This window comes from Girardinichthys multiradiatus, chromosome 24 (assembly GCF_021462225.1).
Source record: "Girardinichthys multiradiatus isolate DD_20200921_A chromosome 24, DD_fGirMul_XY1, whole genome shotgun sequence".
Classification (NCBI taxonomy): Eukaryota; Metazoa; Chordata; class Actinopteri; order Cyprinodontiformes; family Goodeidae; genus Girardinichthys; species Girardinichthys multiradiatus.
This window is the reverse complement of record NC_061816.1, coordinates 15,066,229-15,087,098: the sequence shown is the minus strand read 5'-3', so window position 1 is coordinate 15,087,098 and position 20,870 is coordinate 15,066,229.

Genomic DNA, 20,870 nt, shown 5'->3' with positions numbered 1-20,870 from the left:
GAGCTGAGCAGCCTCGTTTACATGCTGGGCACACAGCACTCAGACACTATTGTGGCCCAGAGGGACTGCCGTAGTGCATGTGAACCCCCCACCTCCACCCAACCCCGAGGAGCTGGCAGTTGATGTAACACTTCCAGCAGGGATAACATCATTCACACCACTTTATTACACCCAGCTTTGTTCTTAAGTCTTGAAGGTCTTGGTTTTGATATGGGTCGAAGTGAGTTTTTACCCAAGGGGATGTTTAGGGGGTTCTGTTTTGGCAAGGCACGCATCCACGGTTGGACAAAAATAAGTGTGCACCTTTGTCTTGTTTGGCTTGTCCTTCCTCCTATAGCTCTTCAAGGCTTTGCCTTATTTCCTGAGCATCTGCTTTATTTTGTGTGTTGCAGTTCTTCTGACATGAAGGTATTACATGTTCACAAACAATTGTAAGGCAGCTAAGAAAAAACATCCGCATATTTATGATTTTTGTTGTCAAAAATCAAGCAAAAATATTACTTTACGAGATGTAAAAAAAAGACTTGCCACTATACTTTCTTTTAATTTGAGGCTGGCTTTTATCTGACTCCCAGCAGTCACATTCAGCATGTCATCTCTTGTTTAGGTTTGTCTGAAATCCCCCAAAGATTTTAAGCTTAGGTGTTAGCTTTTGAAGTTAGCTTTGATGAATGTCCTGTGTGTTGCACTGAAAAGCTGCCAGCAGTTGTGCACCTCCAAACGCTGGAGCCTCTGCAACCATTGCTGTTGGTATTACCCCACAGGGGAGTGTAGCAGTGATTATCTTGCCTTATCCCTCAGGATCTCTGTTGCTACTAGATATTATTATTATTATGACTACTATTTTTGTTATTATTATTTATTATTTTTATTATTATTATAGCCCATCCACTGAGGAGCATTTAGAGCATGAGTCTCAGTGGCTTGGTTTTAGTAGTTCTTTGTGAGCAACAGCCCTGAAGTAATGGGGTTTAGGTTTATTAACTCTAACGCAAAATTGTTTTTACATAAAAGGGAACACATGGGCACGAGAAACTATAATCATTGAGCTTGCAATAATACGTTTCAGAGTGCAAGCGTATCCTAAAATCATACCTCTAATATAATTACACAAGCAAAAGGGATATCTTTGGAGATTAAATGCGTTTGTGCTTGATGGAATTTTGCCGGTTTCTTCTGTCAATTCCCATCTCTTTGTAGTTTCATTTCCCGAGGAGTTAATGTCCTTTATTGTTGTATATTCGACATTGTGACAGCTTGGTTAAAGCTTGTGAAGGTTGGACCTGCAGCTCAATGTGCCAAAGCAGCAATCAAAGATGTGCATCGAGTAAACGTTGCATGCTTTTGATGTAGTGATTCCACTCTAAAAGTTTGAACGTGCTTGGGAAGATCTCTGAAGCCACTTAGATTAAATATTTCAACTCTTACTTGTATTCCCACATCTGCCAGGCTGACTAAAGCACAAATACTCTCAGTAATTAAAAGGGTCTCAGCTAATAAGTAACCCAGATCTGGTGCCAACCCATTGCACCCTGGCCTTAACCACCAAGTGAGGGCCTTTAATCAAAATGACTGAGCGATCTGCTTCCGGCTCTAAGTAATACTCTACTTCAAGCCTCCAATCCCTCCCCCCACATATAGTGATTAACCAATTGATTTGATCCTGCTGGCACATGCACGCCTGTCCCTCACCAACATTTCAGGCACTCTCTGGCCTCTTCCTGATCTGATTAGGTTGGTCAGATAGGAGCAGTAGGAAAAGAGGTCTGTTCGCACTCATAAAGTAAGGATGTATAGAATTTGTTCAAGTAGAAAAATGCTGTCAGGAATTCAAACAGACTCCTACCGAACAAAGCACTACCTAAAAATGGCGAGTCACCTGTCCTTTTCTTTTATCTTCCTTTTCCAGCAACAAGACTTTTTTTTTTAATCTTCTAAAGTGGATTTGGTCAATGGTTCTCTACTTTTTGAAAGTCTTTCATTCTTTGTATTTACACCAAGGAGATTCCTAAACATATAAAGCTTAAAATGTGGTATGCAGAGGATGGACCAAATTAAGGATTATGTATGGTGTGCCAAAGCAGCCAAAATTCAAGGAAGAAGTCCATTTGAATGTCTGGAGGACATTTGCTCAAGACTCCTTTAAAAGAGGAAGCAAGCTATAAAGGAAGGCTCAGCAAAGGTACAAGACATTTCAAAATGTCATTGGGACCCAAGAAAATCTTTCACTATTACTTTGGAAGATGCTATTAACCTCTTCGAGTATATACATGCTGTGTCATCATTTTATTAACAAATTTGACCCACATGCAGAGAACACTCAGGAGACAGAGGAAAAGTTAATGAATTTATTTATAGAAGGTGAATGTGGACTGGGAACTGGAACTGGATACACCGACTGTATGGAGAGAAGGTTGGATGAGTTGATGGAGAACAAAAAACAGACTTTCTTAAGAAGGTATCTTCAGGCTTACTGAGTGTTGTTGAATATCTTGCATGGAGGGGGTCGGAGCTGGGACGGAAGATGACCACAGAGGTGCCTGAATTTATTTTCCTCTTGATCCTTCACTCAGTGTGCAGCGGTGAGGTTTCTCTCAAGGCAGCTCACTTACTGAGGAGGTGAGTATATGTTGAAGGGTGGACAGGGTTCGCTTGAGCTTGAAGCCGGGAGGTAGGAGAGCTAGTAGCAGCCAGCTGGAATGGAATCCAAAACTTTCCTTGAAATCTTGAAGCTTGGGAAGCAGTTCAAACGAGGAGTCAGTTGAACCAGAACAGATCTGCAGCGGAGCCTAGAGAGGAACACAGAAACGACGAGGGTTACTATAGTTTTCTGAAGCATTGAAAATCCTATAGCTGGATGGCCGGTATTTGTTACCACATATAGGCATATTCAGGTGTAGAAGTGCTGACCGACTGCTCTCTTATACTCCTCCAGTTTGATGAAGATTGCGAACACCTGTCTCCCTCTCACCTCCGGAGCTCAGGCGGCATCTAGTGGTAAGGTAATGTAAATAGCATGCAAAACCAAACAGAAAATCCCAGACCCCGACATCATCCCCCCTCAAAGAAGAAAAAGAAGAATGATAATCTGTGATCAAAGATGGATTGCAGATAAAAGAGCGGGGTTTATACGCTATATGCACCCAAGAACGATCTTCCATACCGTAGCCCTCCCAGTCGACGAGGTACTGCCAGCCTCTACCCCGCCGATGGGAGACCACGATCCGCCTAACCGTATAAACCGGATGCCCCTGGAAGTCCTGGGCGGGTGGAGGGGGTTTGGCCAGACGGCAAAGCGAGCTGGAAAACACTGGTTTCAACTGAGAGACATGGAAAGTGGGGTTGTATACAAAAAGTGGGAGGAAGATGGAGTCTGACTGTGGTGGGACTCATCACAGATTCCATTTCATAAGGTCCAATGAATTTAGAAGAGAGTTTTCTAATCATTGACTTAAAGGGTATGTCGTGAGAAGACAACCAGACCTTTTGCCCCGGTTGATACCCCGCTGTGCGTCTTCTGTCAGCAAACCGCTTGTTTTGACTGGCGGTTCTCTGTAAGGCTCTGATTGTGGCGTTCCAAACCTGTTTAACACGACAAATGTGGTGTCTCACAGAAGTCACAGCTATATTTTTTTCGTCAGCAGGGAATAATGAACACTGGTAGCCCAGATAAATTTCAAAGGGGGAGAAACTAGTTGCAGTGGAGACATGAGAATTATGAGAATAATCCACCCAAGGTAGATAAACACTCCAATCAGAGGGATTGGATGATGTCAAACATCTGAGAGTGGCTTCTAGTTCCTGGTTCATTCTTTCAGTCTGTCCATTAGTTTGTGGATGGTAACCCGAGGTGAGAGATACTTTGGCTTCAAGAGCTGTACAAAACGGTTTCCATACCTTGGAGATGAACTGGGGACCACTGTCAGAGAGGATGTCCTGGGGAATTCCATGTAGTTGGAAGACGTGTTTAATGAATAGTTGAACCGTTTGGAAAGCAGACGGGAGATTTCTGAGATGGCATGCTTTTGAAAAACGGTCAACAATAGTTAGGATGGAGGTCATACCTTTAGATTCAGGAAGGCCGGTAATGAAGTCGAGAGTGATGTGGGACCAGGGGCATCCTGAAACCTTAAGAGGTTGGAGCAGACCTGCCGGTGGTTGATTAGTTGATTTATTTCTGGCACAAACAGAACATGCTTTCATGTATTCTCGGACATCCCTATGCATGGTGGACCACCAAAACCGCCTTGATAAGAGGGCTACAGTTCGACTGGTACCTGGGTGGGCGGAAAACTTGGCGGAATGAAACCAGTGGATTAGACGTGCTCAGGCGGTGGATGGATCAAAAGTCCGGTTGGGTGGTCTAGTTTTGGGATCAGGTTCATTTAATTGAGCTTGATTCACAATACTATACTCTTTCTTTCCCAAGTTCGGACTCCTACTGTGCAGCTGGGAGGCAGAATGGATGCTGGCTGTTTGTTACAATCATCTGGAGAGAACTGACGGGATAGACCATCTCGTTTTTGGTTCTTTGATCCGGGTCTGTAGGAGATGGAGAGATTGAACCGAGAGAAGAACAACGGGACTGACGAGAGTTTAGGCGTTGGCAGATTGAATGTATGACAAGTTTTTGTGATCTATCTATACCAGTACAGGATGCTCGGTTCCCTCCAGCCAATGCCGCCACTCCTCAAAGGCCAGTTTTATGGCCTGCAGTTCTCTGTCTCCCACATCGTAGTTTCGTTTGGCACTGGACAATATGCGGGAAAAAGAATGCACAAGGATGAATCTTGTCATCTCTGAGACAATACTGCCCCAACTCCAGTATCAGAAGCATCCACCTCAAGGATGAGTTGTTTGGTTGGATTAGGACGAATCAAAATGGGTGCTTGAGTGAACTTTTCCTTTAAGGAGGAGAAAGCTTCCTTGGCTTCAGGAGTCCACCGGAACTAAACCTTTGTTGAAGTTAACGCATTTAAGGTCGCTGCTGTTTGACTATAATTTCTGATAAACCGCCTGTAAAAGTTAGCAAAACCCAAAAAGCATTGTAGCTGCTTACGGAAGTCAGGAACTGGCCAATCCAAAACTGCGTTGACTTTATCCGGGTCTGAGCGAACCTATCCACCCTTGAGGATAAATCCTAGAAATGTGACAGAGTGTTGGTGAAACTCACATTTCTTTGCTTTTACAAATAGTTGATTCTCCAGGAGACATTGAAGAACCAAATGGACGTGATGACTGTGTTCTGTGAGGTTCTTGGAATAGATGAGAATGTCATCAATGCATACAAACACAAATATGTTCAGAAAAATCATGCAGAATGTCATTGACTAATGCTTGAAACACCACTGGGGCATTGCTGAGGCCGAAAGGCATTACCAAATATTCGAAATGGCCCAGGGGCGTCTTGAATGTGGTCCTCCTTTCGTCCCCTTGACGGATTCGGACAAGATGGTAAGCGTTGCGTAGATCCAATTTTGTGAAGATGGTGGAGTCCTGGACAGGTTCGAAAGCAGATGATAATAGAGGGAGAGGATATTTATTTTTGATTGTAATTTGATTCAAACCTCTGTAATTGATGCAGGGAAGTAATGTTCCATCTTTTTTCCCCACAAAGAAAAAACAAGCACCTAAAGGGGATGAGGACGGGTGGATGATTCCAGCAGCCAAGGATTCAGAAATATCTTTCTCAATAGTCTGTCGTTCTGATTGGGAAATATTATACAGTCTGCTAGAGAGCAATGGAGCTCTAGGAAGAAGATCAATTGCGCAGGTATAATGAACAATGAAGTGGAAGAGACAGAGCTCGGGATTTGCTAAACACACTTTTTAAATCATGGTATTCTTCTGGAATCCGAGTTAGATCAGGGGGTTCAGCTTCTTCTGAATCCTCAGGAGGCGGCTTAGGAGAGACTGCAGAATGTAAACATGAAGAGAGGCATTTAGTGGACCAGGAATTGATGGGTAATTCAGACCAGTTGAGATGTGGATTGTGAATTTGGAGTCAGGGGAAATCTAAAACTAAAGGATTGTTGCGGACAGGAAAAACAAAAAACAAAATCTGTTCTCTGTGGTTACTTGAGAGTACTAGCTCCAAATTTTTGATACAATGGGTTATGCGGTGAAGTGTCCTTCCATCCAGAGCCTGGACCTGAAGCGGGATTTGAAGAATTTCCACCTCAATCTGTGCTTGCTCAACCAAGAACTAATCAATTAAATTTTGTTCACACCCCGAGTCAATTAGAGCAGACAATTTCATAGTCTTTTGGTTCCAGAACAAGGTAGCAAGTAATGTGAATCTAGGGGCAAAAACTTTAGTTGATTGGTCTGCCAGCTTCCCCTCTACAGCCGACGGACTCTCTCTTTTGGCCGAACGGGACAGAGAGTGATGAAATGATTAGATGAACCACAGTAAATACACAGATTGGACTCTCTACGTCGCTGTTGCTCTTCGGGGGTGAGTCTGGTGTGTCCCAGTTGCATGGGTTCTGATTCAGAACGAATAGTAGGCAGTGATTAGGAGTGATGAGGTGAAGGCGCAGAACCTACTTGTGGTATCACAACTACTCTCTCTGATCGGGTCCTCCTTCTATCCCTCATCCGGTTTTCTATTCGGGTTGCCAATGTAATAAATTCATTCAGTTCCTTGGGTTCATCTAATAAAACTAATTCATCATTTAAAGCTTCGTCTAGAGACTGGAAAAATGCTGCTTTAAGAGCGTTGGAATCCCAGCCAAAAGCTGCTGCCATGGTTCGAAAATCTATGGAAAATTCAGTTAAAGGTTTATTTCGCTGTTTCAGCACCCACATGCGGCGAGAAATATTGGTCGGGTCAGATTCGGTTGCAAAAGTTAATTTAAACTCCTGGATGAATTTCTCACAAGACCAGCCGAACTGATTGCAATCTGGAAACCTGGCCTCTGCCCAGCGGAGTGCTTTTCCTGTTAACAACCCTAAAATGTATGATTTTTTTGCATCGTCATGAGGAAACAATTGTGGTGACCGGTTGAAAACAAGGGAACATTGAAGCAAAAAGCCTCGACAACTACCCACCTCTCCAGAAAATTTCTCGAGGTTAGGGGGAGTTATGTCTCGTCCTGGAGGAAGTTACTGAGACACAGGAGGTCCTACAGCGCCCTCTGGGGTGGTGGAGGCCTTGGGAAGTAGAATGTGCTGTAACAGAGACGTCACCTGCTCAAGCTGTTGGTTTGTTTGTCTTTGCTGCCCGAACAATGCCCGGAGAGTGGAATCATGGAACTGGATCTGGAGGCCGTGTTCAGAAAGTGTCCTCCTGAGAGTCTCAGCTGGGTCAGTTTGGCCTGAGTGTTCTGTCATCGTTTTATTAACAAATTTGACCTACATGCAGAGAACACTCAGGAGACAGAGGAAAAGTTAATTAATTTATTTATAGAAGGTGAATGTGGACTGGGAACTGGAACTGGATACACCGACTGTATGGAGAGAAGGTTGGATGAGTTGATGGAGAACAAAAAACAGACTTTCTTAAGAAGGTATCTTCAGGCTTACTGAGTGTTGTTGATGATTTTGCATGGAGGGGGTCGGAGCTGGGACGGAAGATGACCACAGAGGTGCCTTAATTTATTTTCCTCTCGATCCTTCACTCAGTGTGCAGCAATGAGGTTTCTCTAAAGGCAGCTCACTTACTGAGGAAGTGAGCTCCAGATGCCGGGCTTGGAGGTGAGTAAGCGTTGGAGGGTGGACAGGGTTCACTTGAGCTTGAATCTGGTAGATGGGAGAGCTAGTAGCAGCCAGCTGGACTGGAATCCAAAACTTTCCTTGAAATCTTGAAGCCTTGGAAGCAGTTCAAATGAGGAGTCAGTTGAACCAGAACAGATCTGCAGAGGAGCCTAGAGAGGAACACAGAAACGACGAGGGTTACTATAGTTTTCTGAAGCATTGAAAAACCTATAGCTGGATGGCCGGTATTTGTTACCACATTAGGCAAACACTCAGGTGTAGAAGTGCTGGCCGACTGCTCTCTTATACTCCTCCAGTTTGTTGAAGATTGCGAACACCTGTCTCCCTCTCACCTCCGGAGCTCAGGCGGCATCTAGTGGTAAGGTAGTGTAAATAGCAGGCAAAAACAAACAGAAAATCCCGGACCCCGACATGCTGTGGTTTTGTGCAACAATTCTTGCATGTACATGTATGATTGTTGCACAGTCATAATAGGACAAGTTGTATTAAAGTGATTCTAAGTCTCAATAGTGTTGCCTTGTAGACTGGAGAGTCTATACACATCAAAGCACCTTCATCACATATGCAATTTCTATTTATACAAGTGATATAATCAGCCTTTGGCAACAACAGACCTTGTGGTGAACCGACCTGCTTTCCTCCTCCTCCTTCTCTGAAGGTAAGAACCTCAGGGAAGATAGAAGCCAACCAATGACAAGAGCAAATGCTTTCTTTATTTTTAAAGAAACACATACTTTTGGGAGGGTAGTGGCACTTTGCTCCTGCTGTGGTCATTCAAGCTTCAGACACCAAGACAGTACAAATTCAAGGCAAAAGTAAGATTGACACAAAAGCTAAAATTGAATATATATTATAAAAACAAGGTAACCTGCAAATCATTGTAAGAAATATATAAAAAATCAGAACCAGCCTTGGTGTTTTGTGGAGTCATCTATAGCCATCAAAAAGCTATTTCTCTGCATGTCTCATCTCATTAAAACTTAATTTGTAAAAAATGACCAAGGAAGAAACTCATTCTCTAGCAAAAACCAGAACTTCATCAATTGAAGGTGGCTGATATGAACAAACAGTGTTGTGAAAATATATCTACTCCCTTACTGATTTATTTTCTTTTTTGTCAAACCTAAAAATTGAAAATCATCCAAAAAATAGTGTATACAAAATGTAGTTTTCAGATGAAGATTTCATCTAATAAGAGAGAAAAAAAACAACATGCCCCTATATAAAAAAGTAATTGCACCTCAAACGTTATAACACATTGGAATTTTGTATAATGGGTGGTGGCAAAACTGCCCAAAAGCGTTTAGTATAACTAGCAATGAGTGGTGTTTAGTTTTGGCCCACTCTTCTTTGCATAATAGTTTATCCAACCACATTGGGAGTTTCAAGCATGAATGACCGTTGGAAGGTTATGCCACACCATCGTAACTGGATTTACATCTGTACTTTGTCTAGATCACACCATACCTTTGTTTTGTCTTTTTGCACATATCTATTGTTCTAACAAAAAGTCACACAGTAAAGGTTTGAGATAATCTAAGGTGTTGGCTCATTTGACAATAATCTGCTGAGTCAGTAAGGAGAAAAATACTTCAAACAGGTTACAAAGGCTTACACCTTGATGTACATCTGGTGGGTCCACTTCTGTTCAAGTCAGAAACTGATCCTCCTGTTCTGTTTTGCAGAGAAAAACTCCTAAGGATTTATCTCTGCATGCTGTGTGACATTTCTTTTCTTTGAATTGCTACCTGTATTTTGTAAGCAATAGATGGTAGTTTTAATTTTCAGTGACATTTATTGTATGCCTGGATTCCTACATGCACATTTTTCTCTGTTTACTTTAACATTTTTTAAATGGTGAACATCCAAGACAGAAGATTGCAGATGCAGTGCTCTACAGTCATTGAGAAGTTCAATGAAGAAGCTGAAATTTGCCTTTAAAGGGGAACAAAAATTATTGAATGTACAGTTGATGAGCAACATTCAATAAAGGAGTTTTTTCATACAAGTTTAGCCTGGTCTAAATTAACATTATTTATGCTATTATTGTGTTAAAGGGTTACTATTCAGAGTTTTTCTGAATTAATGTAGTAGTTATAAAGCATTGTTCATTACAAAGATCTCAACAGACACAATCTTCAATCCACTACTAAAACTGGCAACTCCTACTACTACCACAACTAACTTTACTGTTTTCTGCAGTTAATAACAAGTATTTACCTCTAGTTATTATATTTGTACTAATCTCATATCACAGCACAACACCTACAATCTACAATTGGCCAAATTGTTAATTTTCTTTGTAAAAATTAATTTTTAAAATTTTATTATCATTATTATTATTTATAAAGCGCTTTACAAGTCAAAAGGCAAAAAAAGTGCTGTACAGGTAAATAAATGATAACATAGAAGATGAAAAAATAAGATGAAAGCAATAAACAATAAAACACAAGGTTGACAATATAAGCAATAAAATAATCAATTAAAGGCATTGAAGAAACAAGAACTGGAATGAAAAAACTGTTTAAAAAGATTAGTTTTTAAAAGAGATTTTAAATCATTTAAAGCCCCAGCAGACCTCACAGAAAGACGGAGACTACGTAAACCTTCTAGTCTTGAGATGTAAAAACTCATTAAGAGGTGCCAGACCATTTAGACATATGAAAACTAAAAGCAAAATCTTAAAAACAATTCAAAAGAAACGGACAGCCAGGACAGGCAATACAAAATTAAACATTAACTGTGGGTTTCAAAACACAAGATGCAGATAATATACATTTAATTGGAAATTATTCTGTCAAACAATAGCACATGTTTTCAAATCACAAGAAGCGTACAGTCAGTACGAATGCACCAACTTTCAAAATACTAGCAACTGCTGGCTTTAAAAAAACTGCATTTTATGCTTTGCATGTTTTTGTTTCTGGATACACAACACAGTCAGTCATTTCTACCGGTTCTTCAATACTCGGTCGCGGGGAACCTGGTGCCTATCTCCAGCAGTCTATGGGTGGGCGTCCATCGCAGGGCAACACAGACACACACCGGACAAACAACCACACACGCACTCATTCCCTCATACACACTAATACAGAAAACAATATCAACTAATTGTACAGTTGATTTTTTTTAAGTATGGCACTATTGTGTGACAGTTGAATTTCAGCATCTAAAGTTTAGATTCAAAACCATTGAAAAACAAATCACATCAGACCTTTTTCTTCATTGTACACAGTTGGAGGTACAGCAGAAAAAGATTTCTGATACTGAGCAAAGTACCCATGATATGTGATGGCGCATTTCAAATATACACAGAAATAGTAGCAAAAGAGGCCCAGAAGTACAAAAAATGCTGTTCTCTAAACTGTGAACTTCTGGTTTGACCACATGTTTTCATTAACTTTATACCTGAAGTCATCTAAAGTAAAATAAATAAAAATATATAAATAATGAAATACAACCACGCATAGGTGTTAAAACTACTTGGAGCATTGAATTCAATCCTGGCAGTCTTCAGCTGTGAGGTCCTTATAGCCTGCATTCGTAGGGTCAAGGACGGACACCTGGTTATATGACTGATGCTCATATGCGTTCCACCTCCAGGCAGGAAAACACTCCTGTATGGGACTAAAAAAAGGTGAGTAAGGAGGGAGATGAGCTTCCTTTTTTCGACTGGGTTTCAAACAATGTGTTTAGGGCTTGAGAGTGGTTGGAAGCAAATATTGTCCCACAAAGGATATGTGTTGTCATGCTTCCTGCCACCTGTCCCCTTCCCATCTCTAGCACCAGGCATTGGTAGAGGTCATACAGACACATAAGTAGGTGCTCTGTATTATAGGACCACACCTGGCATCTATGAAGGACCAATCCAGAGACTGATATTGCAAATCCACATTGAAATGCTTACTCCTCTCTTTGGCTCTTTGACTGTCTCTCTTTTCCAGTGATGTTTCCTCCTTGTCTACACCTTTTGGCCAGCCTAAACCCTGCCTCATCTAAATATTTATAAGGGTTCTCATTGGACTCCATCTCTGTAGCTCTCTAGAATAAAAACAAACACAGATTATGTAAATGCCCTTCATTATACCCAACTCTACTATGACCTGTATATACACCCGAAATGTATAAAGATCACAAAACTGGATATTGAGCATACACTATACCTAGAAGAACAGTTGCCTGACTTCCTTTATCTGCTCACTATTCCATTCAAACCCAAGTCCAAGCAATGATTGTTATGCCAATGCTGTCCACATTCTCCAATATGTCATGGTCTTCCACAATTGTGGTCTGTATTTCATGTAGTTTTATAGCATTATAAGCAATAGCCAGTTCTTTTTTTTTATTTTTTTACACATGTTCTGTCTTAGCATTTCAGAAACACCATATGAAGAATCTTGCATGATAGTAGATAGGTCACATTAATGAAGCAGGAACCTATGTTTTCCCCTCAACCTTTTGGATTATTTGTATTAGTTGTGAGTGTGTTTATTTAGGGTGGGTTTGTGTGTAGACTGGATGTGTGTGTGTGTGTGTGTGTGTGTGTGTGTGTGTGTGTGTGTGTGTGTGTGTGTGACTGTATGTGCAGTAGGTCTGTGTACTAATTTGTCACAATGGAGAGAAAGCTAGAAACCTTACAGCACTCAGCGCCCATAAGAGATGACCATCTGAATTAAGGCCAGCTCTTAATCAATATTTAGGAGAGACAAGACTTAATATATAATCTATGATTGTGGCACATATGTATTAATTTACTACTAGTCTTGCACCCCTTTGAACATCACCACCATGCATACATTTGTCCTCTCAATGGGTCAGCTATCTCTTCCCAGGTCCATTCTTCCGACTGTACCTGCTTCTCTCCTTAGGTCTGCTTCGCTCCCGAGACCTTTTCTAAATCCGAATGCATGTCTGTCTTTAAATGAAGAAACCCTGTTCACCTAAAGCCAAGCCTCGCCTGCTTTTATGAGAAATAGCTCGGTCGTGTTTATGTGACCTTTTCATTCAGGAGAGAATAGATGCTATGCCAACTGACTGAATGAGTATGATGATTCTGCTGCGATAAGTTATTTTTGTTCATTTTATTTTTACAATATTGGTTGAATGTGCTTTAAGCCCTTTTTCATAAAGATTGATTATATTAAAATATCAGACTCCTCCATATTGAAAATCTTTTCTTTTATTATACCACACCAGCAAATAATTTCACAGATTTTACTGAAGATTCAATCAAATAATTAATGGAATGGCATCTTAAATAAACCAAACAAATCAAGTGATTTATCACGTACTGATTATCTCAAGCATTATGGTGAAATTTGTCTTGAATAGCTGGAGACAATAGAGCACTCAACTGTCTTGAAGATTAATGCACTTCCATCAGTAACTGCTGCAAGTCAAAGATAAGAGTGTAGCAAAAACAGCTAGGACAAGAATAGTTCCCCAGGGGGTAAAGACCTGAAACAGGAAAATGTAAAACAAAAAGACAATTTAGATTAATTCCATCAAGAATTTTGAGACATGTTTTTGGCCTTCTTGGTTATTTAAAAAATATACCACTAAAACAGAATATTATTTGGGTGAATGGCCTCACTTAATACTACATAACATCAATGAAGAAGCAAGGTTCTCTTGAAGCAATTTTTAAATGTCTGCATTGATGAAGCTGACATTTTATGTCATTATCTATATGACAGATTATTTCAGTTTTCTTCTGTGCTAGATTTGGGCCATGTAAAGTGAGAAAAACAGATGGAAATTTTTGAACCTTAATAGAGCAAAACAAGTCACAATATTAGGATGATGACATTAGTTGTGATATAAGCCTTTTTTTCTTCTCTCTGTCATCTGTGCATCCTACACTCTGTGACCTTGAGCATTTTGGCCTATGTCATTTGTTTCTGGTGTGAGCATCTGCTACCTTGAGACTGTCCAACTGGCTAAATATTACACTAACATGGAAAATGCAAGTTCATAATTAACATATCAATTGTTGCACTTCAGACAGTCCTTTGTGATAAGGATATTGCACATACTTATATTACGCTGACAATATATTTGCAATATATTGTCCACTATTGTGTTCACATAACTTCAACTTTTTAAAATTTTGTCACATTACAACCCCAAACTTCAATGCATGTTATTGAATTTGGATAATAAACTATCAGCATAATGGGGAAGTGGAAGGAAAATAATAGGTAGTAAAATCTCCTGTTCCCTATAAATATAGATGCATGTCTTTTGGAATATGTCTCTACATCAGATGACTGAAATGTTTGGACATTGTGTGCAAAATAACTTAAGCTTAAATAAATAGGATGAAGACCTGCTGTTAACAGCATATTCCCAATCAGATTTAGGTCTAGGCCACTCTATAACACATGAACATGCTTTTATCTAAACAATTCCTTTGTAGCTCTGGCTTTATGTTAAAGGTCATTGTCCTGTTAGAAGGTGAATCTCTTGTCCAGTCTTTTGCAGCATCTAAAAGGTTTTCTTCCAGTATTTCCCTTTAATTTAGCTGTGAAAATTAGCATCCCCACAGTATGATGTTGCCACCACCACATTTCTCCATTTGGATTGTCTGTTCAGGGTGATGAACGCTATCAGTTTTCTAGCACACATACCATTTTGCATGTACTCCAAAATTATTAAATGTTTTGTCTGATGTTACCAGAGTACATTGATCCATATGTTTGATGTATCCTTTGCATGACTTGTGACAAGTTTTAACTTGGACTTCTTATGGATTTCTTTCAAAATGGCTTACCTTTGTCTGCTCTTTCACAAAGGCCAGGTTTGTGGACTGCACAACTAATATTTGTCCTGATTTTGTACTTGATTTTATAATCTAACCCTGCTTTAAACTTCTCTGCAAGTTTATCCCTGACCTGTCTGCTGTGTTCCTTGGTCTTCAATAGGCTGTTTGTTCACTAATGTTCTCTAACAAACCTCTAAGTCCTTCACAGAATTGGGATTATGAGAAAAAATTTACACACATGTCGACTTTGTAGTTGTAGATGCAGCTGGTTGTACTTCAATTTATTCAAGGGTGTCAGAATAATACAAATGCATAGCACACTTTTCAGATGTTTATTAGTAAAAAATAAAATTTTTATTCACTTCTGTTCTCTTAACAATGTCTACGTTGTGCACAATGGTGATAAAATCCTACACAGGATTAATCAGATAAAAAAAAGATAAAAAAAAGATGGATGGAAGGATATTCAATGGTTAAGGGTCTCCTCAGTAATACTTAAAAAAAAAAAAAACTAAAACAATTGCTCTTTAGAAATTGTTGTAGAGCTCTGGCTCAGTATCTGTGATTATTATTTTGGTACTTCAAGTAATTCTTACACAATTGCTCCTAATTACCCACCTAAACTTCTTCAAAGTTTTTGAAGAGCAAAGTGGCACAATTTAAGTGACAAACTTATTGGTTCTTTTGCTATCAAAGCAGCATCATTTCAAGGATACGTTGCTTTTATTTAAATGAGTCATTTGTTTTCCAAAAGGAGCATAATGAAGAGGTTTAACAAGAAAGCTTTTGGACATGATAATCATGGCAAGCCTAATTAATCCCTACCAGATATATAAATGCAACATTTTAAAATCAAGACACTGTGTACCTCATGTTTTGTGTCCAAATTGCTTCTTCAGCTCAGTTAACGTCCTCCAAGAGGAAGCAGTCACTTTGGATTGCACAATATCAGGTTTCAACGATGAAAAGATGAAAGGATTTTCAATTGGTTTCAATAAACTTTGCTTCTGTTGAGCACACATACCACATAACATTCCACCCAAAATACCTAAAAGCGATTATAAAACTCACAACCAAATTCAATTAGATGTGGTTCTTTAACCCTTTGGAGCACATGCAGAAGCTTGTTCTCGTTGTAAAGGTAACACTATGAATATTTAACCTGAGCAGTCAAACTTTTTGTAACCAAGACTATTTTGTAGTTATTCAAGTTGGAACACATAAACATTTAAAATTAGTTCCCTCATTTGGATTTTGTTTGGTTTATTTTTATGTGATTGTACATGGTGGGCTAAAGATATGGGCTCAGAAATCAAATGGGGCTATAGATACAAATCTTACCTATTGAAAGTTCAAATTTAATGATAAAAAATAACTATTCTGGAGGGGTTTTTCTGTGGGTATATTTACATGTTCCAGGGGCATCCAAAATGGCCAAAAATTAATCTAGAAACTTCAAAGGCTGTAATTGCTAATTCCTTCAACATACAGTCATACAGCAAACATAAGGGAACAAAAGTGGTAAAAAACAAAACAAAACAGGTTTTGTACCACTTTGCACAAGTAAGCAAAGCACCTCTCCATCCCTCAACACCATGTACACACAAAAGTAAACACTAAACTCCTCTCGACGACATATTTATTTTCGTATTTACAGTGTTCCCCAGCTAAAAATTATAAACAAATTGTACCTGTACTTAAAAGTTTTCAATTACTGGTCAGGGACAAAATTTTTTCTTCTTCTTCCGCCTTCTGGTCCGTTCTGAATGGGTCCTCTTCTGAAAAGTTGCTGTCCTTTGCTGCTGACCAGCTCTGAATGAAATTCACCTGGTAATATGCACAATTACGCAGCAGGGATGCAGAAATATACTTTGTTTTTTATTGTGTTTTTTTAAGTTGGTTGCAATTTTGGCTGCATATGCTGTATGTTGTTATGACAGGAATTTCATTGGATACACACCCGTAGTGTCAGAATCAGCGTCAGAGCCGATGGGCAACACCTGTATGTGTAATAGTAGGTGGGACTTGTATCACATGATATGACTCACAGTGGATATGATCTGCAGAGATTTAGCTGTCCTTTTCCTGACCCTAGACCTGTCCTGGAAGGAGGGAAGTCAACATCAACTGACAATTCTCTCTGCAGACCTAAATGTTTGTTGTACTTTAAACCTGTCCTGTTTGTGGATGAGCCAAACCTCACAGTGATGGATGAACACAGGACAGACTAAATAATGGCAGTGTAAAGGATGACATCCAGCTTCTTCCAAGCAATGTCTATGTGTTAAGACCAGCTCAGTTCCTGAGAAATGGTGGTTCCTAGGATCCAGAAGTAAACCACAGTAGACACAATGTTGTTGAGGATAGTGGGGGAAGGCAGAGTGGGGTTTTCTCCCAGAGTTCCACAATCATCTCCACTGTCTTAAGCGGGTTCAGATCCAGGTGGTTCTGACTGCACCACTGGACCAGCTGATCTGGCTCCTGTCTGTATGTAGACTCGTCATTGTCCTGGATCAGACTAATAACAGGGGCATCATCTGCAAACTTCAGAACTTTCACAGAAGGGACTGCTGAGGTGCAGTCATTTGTGTTCAGAGAGAAGAAGAGTGGGGAGAGAACACACCCCTGGGGTGTATTAGTGCTGATGGTTCTGTCCTAGGAAAATATGTTCCCCAGTTTCAACTGCTGATCTGGGTACACAAAGATAATCCTGGTGAATGTCCCTAGGTTGTCAAGATGATACAAGATAAAGTGTAGTCCCAAATTGACTGCATCATCTCACAACCCGTTTGCCCAGTACACTGCAGGCGGTTCAGCAGGGAGACTGTGATGTCCTTCAGATGTTTCAACACCAGTAACTCAAAGGATTTCATGACCACAGAAATCAGTGCGACAGGCCTGTTGTAATTTAACCCCATGATGTTGCGTTTTTTGGGGACCGGGATGATGGTGGTGTATTGGAAGAATGAGGGAACCTCACATAGTTCCAGAGACTTGTTGAAGATCTAAGTAAGGATGGGGGCCTGTTGGTTGGGGCCAGCGGTCAGGCATGAGAGGAGGGGCATTATCAGGTCCTGGAGTTTTCCTGTTCTTCTGATGCTGAAATAACCTATTTACCTCTTCCTCATGGATGTTAAGTCCAGGTAGTGGGTCTGAGGAGAGGAAGGTGTTTGGTGTATGAAATGTTTTTGTGTGAACAGTGAAAGAAGAAAATACCATGACTGACCTTACATGACAAAGCTTCCTTGACACACAAACACTGCCTTATGGTGAAAAAGTAAAAAAAAAATTAAAAAAAATAAAAGGTCACACACATGTTAGCTTTTCCTTTTTACTTTTCCTAACCATGCTGTTTGCTATTGGTCTAGCTCAGCAAAAACATCAATTTGGATAAATGTGGCATATCTTTTGTCACTCTATGATGACAGTAGGTGAATCGATAAAAGAGGATTCAGAATAGCAATGACTTTAGGATGCAGTCTATCAGTTTATTCCATTCCAAGGGGGACCCAAGGCATGATCAAGGCATAATCAAAAATACCCTAATTATTACAAGTTCCCAAGCAACCTCAGAGGAGCCTCAACACAGTTTATTTATAGTGTCATTACTTCTACGCCATAAAGCAGAAGTACTGTGTGTGTAAAATTAAGTGCTTACTGTAACAGGTGTAATAGACCTTCAATAATCATCAGATTATTACGTCATTTCCAAGCAACTAAGAGTCCAAGATTCTTTAATGAAAAACAATAATCCCCATAATTTCCCTTTTTTGCTGGCTTCCCAGAAGTAGAGTTTATATTTGTGTAAATGGTTTGATTAAATTTTGTCTTGGAAAAAATCTCAAAAAATAGACTTACAGTACATAAAGAAATAGCGTTACCTTGTGATAAACAATAAAACATAAAACTCGTGTGGAGTGAGCTACATACATTATCAGGTCTGCAGAGAGAAAGCCTCTGCCCCATAAGAAGCAGTGGGTCCTCGCAATTAAGTATACGTTGGAAAAATGGGTGTACACAGTAACAAATGCTAGAACACATACACACGTATGATTTATCAATCAAATGAACATGCACATTCGGTAGAAAGTGGAAAACCTTAAAATGATTTTAAAATGCTGCACATGGCCATTTCCTGCATGTTATTGGAAGCTCTAGCTGTGTTTCTGCATCTTTGACTGTATGCAAAAAGACTTTCACTGTCAAAGCTGCCACTGCTTTTCAAGACAACTCATTTTCTTTTTTTTTTAACTGCCTGAGAGACTTTTATTCTTAAATCAAAACATATTCTTAACTTTTTCTTCCAAAACAAAATATGACAGAAACAGCAAGCGGATTGTTTCTTTGCAGTACAGGCTAAAAAGGCAGCTAGTATGGCACTCATGCACAAGACATAAGATGATAGGGGTTTATTACACAAAAACCAGGTGGATTGAGACTAAGCAGTCATTTCAAAAAATGTTCCTGGCAATTTATACACAGTTTGCTATGCTGGCATTTGTTTCCTGGCAATTTGCAGTTGCCAAGAGCTTTTAGCTGCTAAATAACTTTCAGCATTATTCAGATGTGTTTTAAATGTTCCTCACTCAAATTAAGAGAAAAAATGGAAATGTTACACTTGACCTCACCCCACAGTGTAGAAACACACACCCACACAAAAAACAGCTACAATACATCCGTCTCTGTTATATACACATGAGTAGGAAATACAAATGGATGCTGGATAAATTTTGTCCTTAAACCTGGCGGAGTACAACCGCTCAGCAAATGCCAGCTGGGTCAACAGATGCCCTGGGCATTCGAGCCCGCTTTTGTACAAAGACCAGTAGAGCAGTCGCTTCAGCCACACACACAGACACACACACACACGCCTGCACATTTTGAGCGGTAGTGACAGCAGTCGATGAGCAGATTAAGAGGTTTTATCTTGCTTTGTGTTCGCAGCGCTGGAATTCAAGTTAGCGAAGCGGTGGCAGCCCAGAGCTAGAGGGGTTTGGGTTGCGGCTCTGCTGCACATAAATCTGTTGTGGTTAAAAGGGAAAACATGTATTACACAAGATGAAACCAGTGATTGCAAACAGCAACAAAAGCGGGGTGGAACAGTGTTAGTTTGGACTGATTAAAGTGTCTTTCAAATATGCAAATACAATGTTTGCAGTCACAACAAAAAAAGGTTCACTCTCATTTAATTTATTCAGAAAATTGGAAAGATAATTAAACAACGATCTGGTCTATAAACCTCGAGTGTTCAAAAAACACAACAGTCTGCAGTCATTATTTGCTACCCTTCAACAAAAACAAAACCAGAAAGTTGTGAGTAAAGAAAAAGGAAAAAAAAAAAAAAAAAACTGTGGATATATCAGGAAAATTAGCAGGAGGTTGGTGCTAATAAAATACTTTTGAATAACACAATATCAGCACAGGGAGTTTGGCAGTTTGTTGGTCTTTAAAATATGAGTACATGTTAACACTATGCCAAGACATCAACAGGTAAACAGAGATGTGGGCTACAATAAAAATATTCTCTTCATGCTAAAGGAAAGAAAGTATTTATTGACAAAACTAAAATCGTGTACTCGATTTGTGCATTGTGCATCATGTGTGTACATTATTTTTTTTTTTTTTTTGCATAACGTAGGACAAATTGACCATATTATGGCCTTTAATGTAAGAAGTACATACACATTGGCATTTTTTATGCTATTCACTCATCAATCATCTTGGAATACACCTCCTTTTTTAAATAGAGTACTTAATCACCAAAACTGGCATCAAAGACGTTAATAATTCTGAGATGTCATTAATATGTCTTATATTTGATAAGTATTGAAGTTAATAAGGGCATTAATAAAGAAATTGAAGAAATGTGTTAATACATAATATTTATATAGCAATCAGTAATAAAAAACTTTTAGTGTAAATGGTACACCAGTGGAGTAAAAATTGAAGAGATTCCCAATGATTTATAAAATTTGCATTGTCAGTTACGTGGATCACATCTTTATTGTTCAGGTGCACAATACTGTCTAGAATCATCCTTGAAGTTTTTGTATATGCATAATCGCAGTTGCTTAGGACTGGTTAAAAGGTTTGGTAGGTAAATTTCAGATGGAATGCATACAAGCTCTGCTTTATAGATCTTAATGTTCAAGATGATAAAATTAAAGGAGAGATGAGGTGGAGGATGGAAAAAAAAGAGTGGTGGAAAAAGAGTGGGGGAAAAAAGAGTGGGGGAAATGTGGGTTAATTGCAACAGTGTTTCATGTAGCAGGGATCAAGCTACAGGGCACTGGTCTTAAACACAGTAGTACATCTACATAATACTTGAAAAAGAAAATAATCAAAGTTGCAATTGTCCAGTCAAAGTCCAGACCACAACATGACTTAG